Source organism: Miscanthus floridulus, chromosome 9, assembly GCF_019320115.1.
Source record: "Miscanthus floridulus cultivar M001 chromosome 9, ASM1932011v1, whole genome shotgun sequence".
NCBI classification, from domain to species: Eukaryota; Viridiplantae; Streptophyta; class Magnoliopsida; order Poales; family Poaceae; genus Miscanthus; species Miscanthus floridulus.
In genome coordinates this window covers 76,158,959-76,174,493 of record NC_089588.1, presented here as the reverse complement: position 1 = coordinate 76,174,493, position 15,535 = coordinate 76,158,959, and the positions used below count along the sequence as shown (strand labels likewise).

At 42.0% G+C, this 15,535-nt stretch overlaps 1 pseudogene; it reads right to left on the bottom strand.

Moving 5' to 3' along the window:
• Positions 1-8,693: 8,693 nt before the first annotated feature.
• LOC136483812 (disease resistance protein RGA5-like) lies at positions 8,694-15,306 on the bottom strand (annotated as a pseudogene).
• Between the last annotated feature and the right edge of the window lie 229 nt (positions 15,307-15,535).

Genomic DNA, 15,535 nt, shown 5'->3' with positions numbered 1-15,535 from the left:
GTCATCAATCACCAAAAAGGGGGAGATTGAAAGTGCATCTAGCCTTTTAGTGGGTTTTGGATGATTGAATGACAACATGATTAAAGGACTAACCCGTTTGCTAAGTGTGGACAGGTAATAGGTTATCTCACAGGTACTTAATGAAAGCCAAAATGATGTGTTGTTGTATAAACAATCTAGTTCAAGCACAAGACAACAATGCAAATGGAATTCATGTGAAGGCTTATTTATTGTGGGATTTTCATGTACTATGTGAAATCAAGCTCGTGATTATTAGTTAATGAGACATGAGGGATTGCATATGCAATGGTCTCATATTTGAAGCTTGCTAAATTAAAATAAAAAAGATAACAATACATATGAATGGATGATTCAACACCAGATGTGACTTGATGGCTTGAGATGGTGAAGATAGCAAGGAAAGGCTTCGACGTACTAAGCAAGGGTGAAGGGCAAGCGATGGCTTGGTGGCCGAAGAACCTAGCTAGGGTGAAGAAGAAAGTACTTGCATTTAGTTGAGGTACTAATCAAGCTAAGATGGTCATATTGATGTGAAGGATCAAATCTATAATGGAGTGTTTGATGAAAGTGACTTGATACATTTGGGATTATTCAAATTTGATGAATGGAATCAAGTCACATGCTCAAGATGGCTATGCTCAAGTGAAAAGATCAACATCAACATGTTTGCATCCTTACTTGATGAAGATTGGAAGGGATGGCATCAACTCAAAAGAGATCAACTCAAGTGGTATAAATTCATGTTTCCTTTGATCTTGAGTTTAATAGGTATGCCGTACTATTAAGAGGGATGCATCATGTTGATAGATAATTATTCATAAGTGCTTAAGCCAACCCATGTGAGTTTTAAGTATTTGAGAGACAAAAGAGCTAACTGATTTCTTGCTGGTCTGGCAATACCGGACGTGTCCGGTATTCATACCGGACGTGTCCGGTATTTGTCCAGCAGCTATAAAACTGTTGTTCTCGGGTTGGTTCGTCGGGAGTTCCGACGTAAGTCAAGAGTTCCGACGATCGGGAGTCTCGGCATGGGTCGGGAGTTCTGACGTCTCGCACTCTAATTGACTTGGAGGGTTCACTGTCCTGGTCATACCGGACGTGTCCGGTATTCATACTAGACTTGTCCGGTATGCATGACCAGAAGCCAACGGCTAGTTTCCAAAAGCCTTGAGGGTCGGGAGTTTCGACACCTCACTAACTTTAACTCAGTTACATGTTTTTCAAATTTGCTGAGGGTCGGGAGTTCCGACGTGAGTCGGAAGTTCTGACGGTCGGAAGTCCCGGCATTCATCGGGAGTTCCAACGCCTCACAACTTCACTGTAACTTAGTTACCGTTGGCGCAGTGTAAGTCATACCGGACGTGTCCGGTATGGCAATGGCTATAAAACGGCTAGTTTTTCAAGGGGGCTATAAATACCCCCAAGCCTCCACCTTTGGAGGCTGCTGATTCTGCTGACATACACACACATTTTTTAGCCTTGCCAACTCTCCTAAACCCTCTCTTAGTGAGTGTGTGATACAAATTGCAAAATCCATTTGTGGGTTAAGAAGAGAATTTGAAAAAGAGAGCAAGCCACCACTTGAGCACTTGTGCATATTGTCAATCTTGTGATTCGCATTTGTTACTCTTGGACTCTTCGGTCCTAGATGGTTAGGCGTCGCCGGAGAGCACCCGAGAGATTGTGGTGTGCTACGGAAAGTTATAACAGTCGATTCCGCCGCCTTGGAATCATTTAGTGGAAGGAGGAAAAGGAGTTGGAAAAGACTCCGGCTAGAGTGACCTTCGTGGTACCCTCTAGGGCTGACCTTCGCTGGGTTGCCCGCAGCCCCCTCAACGGAGAGTAGGACTCGAACGAGTCCGAACTTTGGTAAAACAAATATCGTGTCTCAATTCACATTTCATTTGATATTTGTGTTGCTCCAACTCTTGTGCAGGTTCTCTGTGTATATTGATATCTCTAGTAGGTACCTACAGTTTGGTTTGAAGATAGAAATCGAAAGGAGCAAGTTTGGGGCTGTTCTGCAGAAACCGTGCATACCGGACACGTCCGGTATTAGAGCTCTGTGCTGAAAATATTTATTCGCTATTCTAATTTTGTGTTGCAGGGTTATAGCTTCTAGATATATTCTTCATACCTTGTATACTCTGTGGCTAACTTGTGAGGGGTGGTATTACTCTTATTTGGAGTTTTCATTTTGGAAACTCCCTTTACTAATCATTTCCGCAATTAAAGGTGTTAAGTTTCAGAAACGTCTATTCACCCCCCCTCTCGGCGACATCCTAGGTCCTTTCAGGCCTTCATAACCGAACCACTACCTTTGTAGAGGCAGCAGTAGAACACCTGCCCGAAGCTCCATGATTGGTTCATCTATATGAAATCATTCTGTTAGTGCTGGTGTTTGGCTGGCAAGTTGGCTCCGTATATATTGCTACTTCATTTAGGCTAAAGTTTAGCCTAGGCCTAAAGATTTGTTCTTAAAGAAGGGACTAAAGCTTAGTCTCTTTGGTTGTTTGGATACGTGACTAAAGCTTAAATAAAGGTGACTAACAGGTGAAAGGGAGAAGAGAGAGAAAGTGAGTAAAGTCACATGTTAGTACTTTTAGCCCTCTTTAACCCAACTTAAACAGACTAAGGCCCTGTTTGGATCACTAGTCCATAGGCTAAAGTTTAGCCCCTAACCCTGCTGGACCATCTGGATCATTGGGCTAAACTTTAGTCCTTCATCATACAATGACTGATTTGCCCCTCATTTAATTAAGGGATGAGAGCGCCGGGTGGGTGGGGGGTATGGGATGTCCAGTGCGCCCTCTGTGGCACTTTTAGCCTAGTTTAGGGCCCCTTGTGGAGCAAATGGACTAAACTTAGTCATGCTCACTTTGAGCTCACCAATTTGGTTTCTTATGGCAAAAAAGGGCTAAAAGTGTAGGACTAAACTTTTGCCATGCGATCCAAACATGCCCTAATGAGCTAACGAAGGGCTACTGTTTGGGTCTCTAAGGGCTAAAAGGGAAATGCTAATTTGTAGCCCTTGTATCCAAACAGGCCCTTAATGCTTAATCGAGCTCAAACATAGGTGCAACCTCACAAACAAATCAATTAAGAAAATGACAAGCAAATCAATTAAGAAAAAATAAAAGAGAAAACTAAGCTCGAGACAAAAGTTCATATTTTTGGCTAATTATTATTTTTCAGTGGTAGACAAACGGTTGACAGAGATTTTTAGTTAAATTTATCAACGTCAAGATGGCAAGATCCGCCAACCTAAGATGTTAATAAGGTAGAGTATGCGTGTTATGTGACACTGCACATGTGTATATGAACATATGCTTTCGTATTTTGTTTTGAGAAAAAAAATTGTCTGAGAACAGAATCAATAGATACGTCACTGTAGACAGAGTTTTCCTGACCATAGGAAAGAATGAACCTTCCAGTTTCTTCTAGGATTCGGGTCAACCACAACCCTTTTCTTGAAACTGAAAGAAGGGACAGGGACTTCCTCAATTATTCCCGTGTGTCAAGCGTCTTGTTTTTTTTTCCTTTTTTTTTATTGATGAGGCTTATGTTAGTGAACTTCTTTTTTCCTTGATAGAGTGAGCTATATTCTTCGTTATTCAGAGCAAAAAAAAAAGTTATTTGATGATCGGGGTGTAGCTACTCCAGGGTTCACAAATACTTGATGTTTCGAAAGAAGATCCGGCCAAACTTGCTATTACTGAAGCATAAAAATCATAGGTCACTAGTACAAACTATTTTTATTGGCATCTCTTATTTTTCCAAAGACGCTCTACACAGCAAACTGATTTTAACTAGCTCTATGAGCACTGGGGCTTACTAGGGATGAAAACGAAAATGCCTCCTCATATCCTAACCCGCTTTTCTTAGTCGGATTCGAAGCGGAGCAGATAATACACGATGTGAATGCAGATGCAGATTTTTTTTTCAAATATCGGAACTGGTACAAATATGGAGCGGAATTGGATCAAAGACAAATTTAAATAGTTGAGTAATATGTGCATATATAGAGAATTTTATGCTTGTCACCAAATGATTTAGTAAAGAACCAAGAATAAGAAATGGATAATAATCTTGCGTCGCATTCCATGTTGTTGCTATCATACCGACACAATTAACACCTAACATGGTATCTTCACTCACAAATGATAAGTTATTAACCAATAAGTAATAACATCCAGCAATTTCTCAATTCAAAAACTAGAACTTCAAACAACCACATCACAAAATTAGTGTTCTCTACTAACAAGCTTTTTCTAAATTCTTCATTCCTCTTGGTTTTCGTCAAGTGAAAGAAAGTATAATCGCATATCCTATTTTAAGCATCGGATAATCTACATAGAATTTGGGGACAATCCACAATCGCGCGGATTTTGCCTATTCCAATCCTACTTTGCATCCGCATATAATTAGATTCGAATTATCTGTATTCGCATGGATATTAAAAATTCTTCTCCATATCCTAAAATTTTGGATTCAAATCGGAGTGGTGAGTTATCCACACCACTTTCACACCTATAGCTTACAAACCGCCTCTGGAAACCCATTTTCCGGGGCGGTTCTTTTGAATTGATCGTCCCTAAAAATAGGTATATTTTTCAATAACGGTTTACTATATTTTTAGGGACGGATGGCTTAAAAGAACCGCCCCTAAAAATCATATAATTTTTAGGGACAGTTGCTTAAGTCAACCGCCTATGAAAATAGATTATTTTTAGGGGCGGTTTTGTTAAGACCACAATCCCTAGAAATCAATTTTAAGGGTTAGTTGACTAAGTCAATTGTCCTTAAAAATAGCCGCGGCACAAATAAGTTCATAACATTTTCAAAATGAAGTCAGATAAAGACAAAATTTATATTAAAATTGTATAGCTTGACGAGATCTAAAACTTTGTAGTTGACAAAAAGTTTTGTTTGAGAACATTTAGGGTTCCATATATAAATGAAGTTATCAGATTTTAAATTTTGAAGTTTTCAAATGACCTTGGATAGAGACACACTCTATATCAAAAGTAATAGTGCTCGACGAGATCTAAAACTCATGCATAGCTGCATTTGATTAATTAGTTGTAGGGAGGAATGCATAAAGAAATATTATTGTACTACTCCCTCCGTCCCAAAATAAGTGGACATCTCAAATCCCAAGGAGTCAAACGAATTTAAATTTGACTAGATTTATCAAAAATAGTATTGATATTTCTATCTCTAAATAAATTTACTATGAAAATAAGTAACATAACTAATCTAATAATATTTATTTAGTACATAAATATTAGTACATTTTGGTATATATTTGATCAAACTTGAGTATTTTTTTGAGGGATGATCAAACTTGAGTTGAGTTGACTCAGCGGGATGCGATATGTGCACTTATTTTGGGAGGGAGAGTATGGTTCGTGAGAGAGACTTTTGTTGGGCTAGAAAGGTAAGTTAAGCAGGCTCTTGCAAAACGTATTTGTTACTCCATCTTATATTCTTTTAAATAAAAAGGAAACGAGAGGTTAAAAAAGGTTCAGCTTATGGGATCTATGTAAAGGGATAATTCATTCATTCACTACCGATACGTAACGCAGTAAAACATAGAATTTACGTTTTTATCTGGTCTGTCGGAGAGGAACAAGGTCGCTAGCTTTGCGCTGCACGTCCCCTCAGAACTCACAATGCTGCAAAAGGTTGCAGGCTCCGTATTTTTCACTACTAAAAAAATATTTCTAGGGCCGGCTGGTAACCCTTTTGTAGAGGCGGTTTGTCCAGCTGTCTCTACGCAAGGGTCTCTACAAATCATGCATTTATACGGACGGTTCTCAGGCCGTCCCTATAAATCGATTTGTAGGGACGGCTTATATTACAAGCCGTCCCTACAAATCAATTTGTAGGGGTGACTTGTATTACTAGCCACCCCTACAAATCGATTTGTAGGGACGGTTGTAGTACCAGCCGCCCCTACAAACAGGTATTTGTAGAACCGCCCCTACAGTATGTTTTCCCGTAAAAAAAAATTCAAATTTACAATTCAAAATCGCGTTGCTGAACGTCCCACGACCAACGTTCCGAACTGCGTTCGCGTTGCCGAATGCCCCGCGACCAACATTCCAAACCGCGTTCGCGTTGCCGAACACCCCGCGACCAGCGTTCCGAACCGCGTTCGCGTTGCCGAACGCCCCGCGACCGCGACTACAAGCACAAGATTATTCTATAAACTACAATTACAAGTCCAATTCACAAGAATATATACAATCCATAATTAAATATATAAATTCCATACACATTGTTATCAACGTCCTAGAGCTAGCCTTTCAGTCTCACGAAGGTGTTGGTACTAAGGATTTGTACCTAACTCAGACTCTCGGTCATGGTAGACGCCTCTGACGTGTACAATCTGGTCCAATATGAAGTTGCAAAGGTCGCCGACAAGCTCTAAGAGTTCGTCATCCTTGTATGGATCTCTTTTCATTCCTTTCTCTTCTCTCCACTACAAGAGAACAAGTTTCGGTTTAGTATTTCATACCATTTACGAAGTTTTTATACTACTGGTGAAGAGGTTCAAACTTACCCTTAAGGGGTGTCTCCTGTAGGCACCGGTGTTACTCATTATAGAACATATATAGTATCCACAATGTACACTCCCAGGCTTCTGCTTGGGGCACTGTGTGTTTTGCATATGAAAATGTTAAGTAATGCTTTTGACAGCCATGTAATGGAGTACTAAAGAAGTAAGTTACACTTACCGCACATAGTGTTTTTATAGCCAGCTTTTCCTTCCTTGCTGGATCATGCCTTCCATGGTGATTAGTGACATAGAACCTAAATGCCTTGTTCGAATTATTTTAGCAAATACAACTTGTTAGTATCCAAAAGTGAACGTTACAAGTATGTATACAAACATATAAGCTAATGAGGATTGTCGATATGTATACGTCTTGAGAATCGATATGTGTTGGTGGTGGGAACTGAGTTTGGTTGTGGCAGCACCCATGACCGGAGATGTAATAGATCATTGAAACTACAGTCTGACTAGCCGTACTTAGCCTTCAGGATGAGCAGCTCAAGCACAAAACGTAGCAATGTCCAATGTGTCGAACAACCCTTTTCAACACCATACACAGTCTCCTTCGATGCTTTTGTCACCCTTTTCAAATTTTCTATACCTTTCGGGCTATTTAGTAAAATCTCTGATCCAAGGGCTCGAATCATGTCCTCCAAATCATCTTCATCCCCGATACGTGCTCCACCATCATTATTGGCACCACCTTCGTCGTTACCATCCCAACCACCAGCATCACCACCTTGTTCATTGCCAAACTCGAAATCCATTCGTGTATCATGCTCTGCTGAATATTAGGACAGTGATTCTATGGTTTCGTCGTCGTATTCCTCCTCATTCTCGTCGTTAACAATAACCGTTTTACCATGATGAATCCACACTGTGTAGTCCTCAACAAATCCTCGCATAATCAAATGTGATCTGATGATAGTCACATCTGTCCATGTCATACGGTTCTTGCAATCTTTATATGGGCAAATAATTATATCCTTATTCTCTTTCAATGTCGTTGCATGCTTCTTTGCGGCTTCAATAAATTTATCCACCTCTTCATGAAAACCTGCCTTGAACCTTAACGAACCATACATCCAAGAGTTCCAGTACGCCATCTTTTACAACAACAACAAAACAAACATTAAAGGACTACTTATTCAGATATATATAAAAATGAAACAAATTAATAATTACTTGAGAATAATTGTATATACTTCAGAGGCAGAGAACAGGTTCAGGCATTCAGCCATTCATTCAGGGTGGGAGGGAGCACATACACCAGTTGGAATGTAATAACAAAAATGGTACTGTACTGTAGTATATATATATATATATATATATATATATATATATATATATATATATATATATATATATATATATATATATATATATATATATATATATATATATATATATATATATATCAAGGGATACATACATATATGCTAACATAATATGCAACTACTACTAGGTCTGAAACCGGGAAAAATGTGCAAACAGATAGTACGGCGTTGGACAGCGCGGTTTCATCCAAAATACGAGCATGTTGAACCCAAAAAGTACGATGCACCTCGAAAAGGGAACGAGGATGTAGTACCAAATACTACTATTTGCACCCCTGCTGACCGCCGTACCTCTTCAGGACAAGGATCTGGAGAAGGGGATAACTGCTACCGGCAACGGCAACGTTCATATCCTGTTGAGTGGCAGACAAAACGCGGGATCTACACGGATTTGCTATCTACGCTTTTTGTTGCTGGTGCTGCTTTTCCGTTACATTACATACACAGTCCCCTGTTTCATGTAACCATCGACATTGGCCTCGCTGATTACGCTTGTACTGGCGCATGCAAAACCTACAGAAAACGTACTAGAACCTACACCTGCCACAGTGCTAGCTTCAGTGTCGTCCACACAACACATTTGCCTTGGAGTATGGATTTCATATACTGGCACACGTAACTGGTTATAATGTCCACCGACCAACCAAAACACAGCTTGGGCAGTGATGTAACGTAAATATGTAAAAACAAGCACACAAAAAGATAGGAAGAAACAAAAAGAGATGCTACTAGTATTTCAGTATTTATTACCTTCCAGCTCAGCTTAAATACGCATCAAAGATACCACATCAGCCAGATCTCCATGAGCCACCATGCTTCAGTTGACAAGTCATGCAGATGTAAGTAAGAAGTGTTATAAACGAGACGAAATAAATAAACGAGCAACCAAACATATATAAGGTATGCAGAATTACGCTACCTTCTCCAGCTCAAGCGTGGGTCTTTTGTGATTCAAGTCCAGCGCTTTCCGTATCGAAGCCTCCCCCTCCTCCACCTCCTCAAGCTCTGCGCCGTAACAGTTCATATGAACAACAGCACAGTCGAGCGAGGAGAGGCTCTCCAGGCCACACTCGAAGTCGCCAAACTGATCCAAGGTGTTCGGAGCATTAGCATGACTCCTGATGCAAACTCCACCTCCATGGCACCAGGCCCGATTCTGAACTTGGTTAGGCAACGGAATGGACAGTCGTCACTGCCGATGGCCAACCTTTTGTGCCTGTCCTTTCTGTGCTCCTTCACCCATATGTAGAGGCTGCGAAGTGATGGTATGCTGCCAAGGACTTGAAGGTCCTCCTCTTGTAGTGTCAGCAGTGTGATGTCTAGTGCGGACAGGGCAAAGAGTGATGGCATCCATCTTGGCACACAGCCTACGGTGCCAGGCCCTATGTTCATGGATCGAAGCTGTTGAGGCCCTGGTGTTAACAACATGCCAATGTTGGAATTGGAACCAAGGCCATTGTGGCAATCAAATATCTGCAGGGATTCAAGATTGACCAGGTTGGATAGACACTGCACAAAAGGTTCCTCATAGCTCTCGTCGTCCCAGTCATCGAAGCGGAGCATCAAACGCCTCAGCTCGGTCAGCCTGCTCAATTCACACAGCATTGTTGGGGACCTGATTGTTATACATGGTGATAACTTCTGTAGAGAAATTAAGTTCCCAAGGCATTCTGGTAGTCTAGTCCGATTGTCGACACACAAGAACTCTAGTTTTCTTAGCTGGACAAATGCTGGTGGAAGCGCTTTTATGTTGGTCATATTCAAGTCCAGGAACTGCAGAAGCTGTAGGTTCCCAATCTCATTTGGTATCTCAGTGATGGATGTCAAAGATAGATTTAGATATCTCAGGTGATACAAATTGCAGATGTGCTTGCAGTGACTGTTATCCACCTGAGTACAGCCATATAAATCCAACACACGTATGATCGGAAAGCCGGACAGGGTAGGCAACAAAGTGAATGCTTCCGATGACACGGTTAGTGATCTCAAATGGGACAGGTTCATGGTTACCACCTTCTTGACATCTTCGACCTTCATGTTTTGTAGGAACAATCGGCGGATCTTACTTGTTGGCTTACACATCGTCTGGGAACCACCAAGTGCTTGTAAAAGATTTTCCTCCTCCGATATGGAAGCAATTAGATCAAGCATCATGTCATGCACAAAACAAGACCATACCTTACTCCCATGGTTAAAAAGCATTGGTTGGATAATACTTCTATTGATGAGGTCTTCAAAGTAATCCTCTCCCGCTTCATAAAAAGTTTTCCCATGATGTTTCCGGATAATACCTTCACCTATCAATTTGTATATCACCTTCTCGATTATTATACCATTATCCTCTGAATACAAAGTCAGATACAATAAGAAAGTCTTCAAATGTGGCAGCAGATCATAGTAACTGATAGACAGTATCCTTCGCATGTCCTTCACATCCGTGCTTTCTTCAAGTCCAGAACTCATGGATTGATACACTGCTTATCTGTGTTTTCCTTTCTCATGTTAGTTGCTAATAGACTGGCTATTGTAATGACAGCTAAAGGTACACCGCCACACTTATTCAAAATATTTTCTGATACTTCAGCTAAGTGATTAGGAGGAGCTGCATCTTCAGTGCCAAATATTCTTTGGTAGAACAACTTTCTTGAGTCAGCAGGAGAAAGAGGTCTTAGTTCATAGATACTATTGGCTTGCTTGGCAACACCAAGGATACGAGTTGTCATGATTATTCTACTTCCACATTGATTCTCAATAAAAGCATGCCTGACTGTGTTCCATACTGAACAAGTCCACATGTCATCAATGACAATGAAGTAGCTGTTGGATTGTACCAAAGAACCATGTTAATTAGTAAAGCTTATAATTAAAATTATTTTGTTAACATGAACAAAAAGTTCAGCTGACATTGAACTTCTCTCTTTCATGGTTATACGCCTATTTGTTTAAACAGACATTGGTATGAAGGTAATGAGGCAATGCCAAATTTAAGCACAATCAGTGTGTAATAGTCATAAAAGACACTCTGGTACCGGTTTGCAGTACTAAAAATCTAAAAACAGATTCAAGAGGATCATTGCAGCAAAGAACCATGTTAATCAGTAATGCTCCTAATACAGTTTATTTAGTTGCAGAGATCAGTATAGAGGTGACGTGAACGAAAAAATCAGCTGCCGATGAGGCAATGACCTTTTAGAGAGAATAATGGTATGTAGGTGATGAGGCAATGCCAAATCTAAGCACTGAATGTGTAATAGTAGTGAAAGAAACTCCGTTTCCAGTTTCCAGTACTAAAAATAAAATCTAAAACAGATTCAAGAGGATCATACAATTTACAAGGGGCAACTGAGAGGAATTAATACATGTCAAAGTGTAACAAGCATCTATGAGGATGAAGGAAAATGTACTTATGCACCTCTTGTCTCGAAGGAATTCCCTTAGCTGTTCGATAACTTGTGCTTCACTGCAAGATACAATGTTGGTGTTACAGTTCTTGTCAAGTTGGAAGAGCATGTCCCTGAACACCTTCTCCATGTCAGGATCATGAGAGATGGAAACAAAAGCTGCGCAGTCGAACTGGCCTTTCAGCTCCTCGTACACAATCCTAGCGAGAGTCGTCTTGCCGAATCCTCCAAAACCAACGACCGAAACCATCTTGGGCAGCCGATTCGACGCCTCATCGCGCTCCACCATCAGCAACCGGACCAGCTGACGGCTCCTCTCCTGGGTACCGACAAGCTCCGTCGCCGCGGCGTACAGAGCCGACAGCCGAAGGCCACCGTCGGAGGCCTGCGGGCCACGGCCGGGATTCGCCGCCGCCGGGAAGCCGTCGACCTTGTACCTGACGCGGCGCTCGCCGACCTCCACGACGCGTCGCTTGATGTCTCTGATCTCAGCGCCCATGTCGCGGCGGATCTTGGCCCTCCTGAGCAGGCCGCGCCCCCTGTCGATGAGGCCCCTCAGGCCCTGGAGGAGGTCCTTGTCCCTGGGTGGCGCCGGTGGCAGCGCGTGGTGGTGGTGGTGGTGGTGCAGGCGCACGAGGAAGGCCTCCACGCAGTCCTCCACGTCGTAGGAGAGCTCCCGGACCTCCCGCGCCCACAGCCTGTCCTGCGCGTCGGGCGGCCGGTCCTGCGCCGGCGCCTCGGAGATCCGGAGGAGCGCGGCCTCCATGCTCTCCAGCTCCGCCTTGAGGAACGCGACGTCGTCCCGGACGCTCGCCTGCAGCTGGTACTCCCGCGTCAGCAGGTCGCCCAGCATGGGCAGCAGCGTGCTCATCGCGCCCGTCACGAGGTCCATCGGGCACCCAACAAACCGCGAAGGAATAGCGACAGCTAGCGAGATGAAGAACCGAAATGGACCTCACTCGCGGGAGAGGACCAAACCTCGTTGGGAAGACGGCCTCACCTCATGGCCAAGGCAGCTGTCCGGCGGCCCAATCTTTTTTTTTAGAATTACATGCTACAACGCATGCACGCTCACCCTCACGTACATAAACTCTACTCTTATGAGTTTCTTTGAAGACTGAGATGACAAAAAATCTTTGAGATTAACAAAGTCACCACAGGCGTCTCACTATCAAATAGAACATCGTCTACCACTAAAAGCACTGTCAAATAGAACATCGTCTACCACTGAAAGCACGCCGTTAAATCCTAGAATATTCGTTCCTACGAGGAGTGAAGCCTAGGACCTGAGGTGCTACTGACACCCTTTCTCAAACCGAGGCAACAAACCAATCCTGCGAAGAAAAATAAAATCTTTGGAACCGGTATGCATACGCCTCTAATAGTTTTGGTGTATGCATCAGTTTTTTGTTACTAGAACGATGGTTGCCATGAATCTCCTGTGGTAAGGAGAATAAATAAAATGAACTCATAATCATTTTGTGTTTCTACTAGATGATAGTATTTGAGATGTGCAACAAACAAATAACTTTCACTTCCAATAATTGCGTACACAAAGGAAAGTTAAATTATGAGACTTATGACTAACCATACGATGAAGCGGCTGGTCAGGTCTCTCGACGTGCAGATGAGTTGGTCGTTACGGTGGAGTTTCTTTATGAAATGCAAATGCAAACGTACACATGTATAGACAGGTGTGTAGATATATATAGGCGCATCACCAATTGCAACGGCTAATCGTTCAAATTAAAAAGAAAATTGAAGCATCAAAAGTTTCTTTGATTTACATGAGGTGCTACCAAAGGCCCTCACTTTCCTATTGTTTCAATTTCCATAGGATTAGAGAAATATATGGTAGCTCATTTTCTATGTTTCCACTATTCCTTTGTTTTTTCTATCTTTTTTTTGTGGGGTATTTTTCCTATCCTATGTTCGTCAAGGAACCTTATTGTTTCAGTTCCATCAGTTTTGGTACAGGGTCAGTTATGTGTGTTGATGGAGCTGGAGTTTTTTTTCCTTGAATACGCAAAATTGCGCATCTTTTTATTAAGTAGGAGATAGTTTTTACACGACGCGCCATTCAATAGCGCACTAAGGAGGATAAGAATGTTTACATTATGACATAGCGTCCCTAGCAAAGATGGAAGCTGGAGTGCAGTTCCATCAGATATTGGACGGCTTGTGGTAGTTTATTCTGGTGGTCTACTATTGCTTTTAAGTTCGGCAGAATAGCCGTTTTGGTTCCTCAACTATTACTCGAGGCTCAGTTTCGTCCTTGAACTTTCAAAACGGCCGTTTTAGTCCTCAAACTCTACTTTTAGGCTCAATTGCATCCTAGAACTATGAAGATGATCGTTTTAGTCCTCAAACTTTACATTTTGGGCTCAGTTTCATTTATAAACTATCAAAGTGTATTTTGTTCTTTAAACTTTTATTTTCAACTCAACTTTGTCTACGTTCTACGTGGAACGCTGCACTGTTGCACCTGGTTAGCTCTAACACCACCAGCGATTGGAGATAGAAAAATAATATTCATCCAAAAACTCTTTTGTGGCCATTAATAATTCCAAGCTGTTATTTTTAGTGTTACCTTATAATGGTACCATTTATATATATCCGACTAAATGATATTTGTGGGAGCAATTACAGTTGCATCGAACACTATTTATTCTTTAAGAATACATAGATATATTGAAACAATAGCAGATCTATAATTTTGATAATTTATGGTTGAAATGTGCCTAAAATATAAAGTTTTCTTTTGAATAGACAAAATTGAGTTGAAAATAAAAGTTAAATACACTTTGATAGTTTATGGATGAAATTAAGCCCAAAACACAATATTTGAGGACTGAAACGATCATGTTCATAGTTGTAGGATGAAATTGAGCCTAAAACTAAAGTTTGAGGATTTAAACGGCCGTTTTGAAAGTTTAGGGATGAAATTGAGCCTCGAATAATAATTGAGGGACCAAAATGACTATTGTGCTTTAAGTTTTAAAAGCCTGCAAGACTTGACGACTTCTGGTAGTTTACCCTGGTGGTCGTCTTTGCTTTTAATTTAATTTAAAAGCCATTAGTGGACGACGATGATAACTGAGCCTTTTTCCTGTGTGTCATTATGAAAGATGGTCCCTTCCTCCATGCCACTAAAAAGTTGGAACGGACCCTGGTGCCATGATGCTTATCTCTTTTGCCCAACGCGTCATTCCGTCCACTTTAGCTGGGTATCAAATGGAGCTGCGAAAAGTCAAAACTACCCTCTAGCTATAGTAACTTGCTGAAAGTTGTGTTTCCTTCCGTGCCACTCTTTGGTCCTCTGGCTTTGGCATTCGTCTGGCGGTGTCAACTTAGGGCTTAATTAGCAACTAATCTGAAGTGCAAATGATCCTGACCCTTTAACGAAAGTCGTAGAGCTTGGGGAGAATGATAATGTCTGATGAGATTTTGTACCAAAATTTTCCCACATGTGTGTATATTTATATGTGCTATCAAGAAGGATTTTGTATCTCAAGAGAAGAAAATAAATAGGCAACATGTGTGCGCGCGTATATTCACGTGTGCTATTTATCTCTGAAAATAAAAAGAAAGAGGCTAGCATGTTACATGTGTATTATTCATGTATGTGTTAATACTCCTTACGTGCTTGCATGCAAGGGACATGCATGGGCATGTGCTCTATGCTCCAAGCATGCTAGCAGGTGCATGGAGTTCACTGTTCACGTATAATCTGATGAGCTCCCATGTATCGTGTCAAGCTTGTAAGCAGCCTCAAGCTTCTAGATTCATCGCAGCCCTCGACTTGTGCGGATGAAGGGCGGCTTAACGCACGACTCACATGCACACACTACAGAAACGTTTTTCGTGGCGGACGAATTTGCTTTCCCGCAGCGGGCAAACGCGTCCGCCACCGCGTAAAGGTCACGGTAAATCGTGGCCTTCCTGCGGCGGGCCGCTTTGCCCGCTGCGGTTAATCGATTTACCGCCGCGGTAAATCATTTAAAAAAACAAAAAAAACCCAGGAGTCCGCCGGCGAGCCCATTCTCAAGCCCGCCAGCGAGCCCGTACGTTCCCAGCCCAACCCACCGACGCACCCGTTCCCACCTTGCTGGATCCGCCCACCACCGCGGCCAGGGAGCTCCTCCGCACCGGATCCGCCCACCACCTCAGTCGAGCGGCCCACACGCCACGGATCTGGCGCCGTGGATGGACCC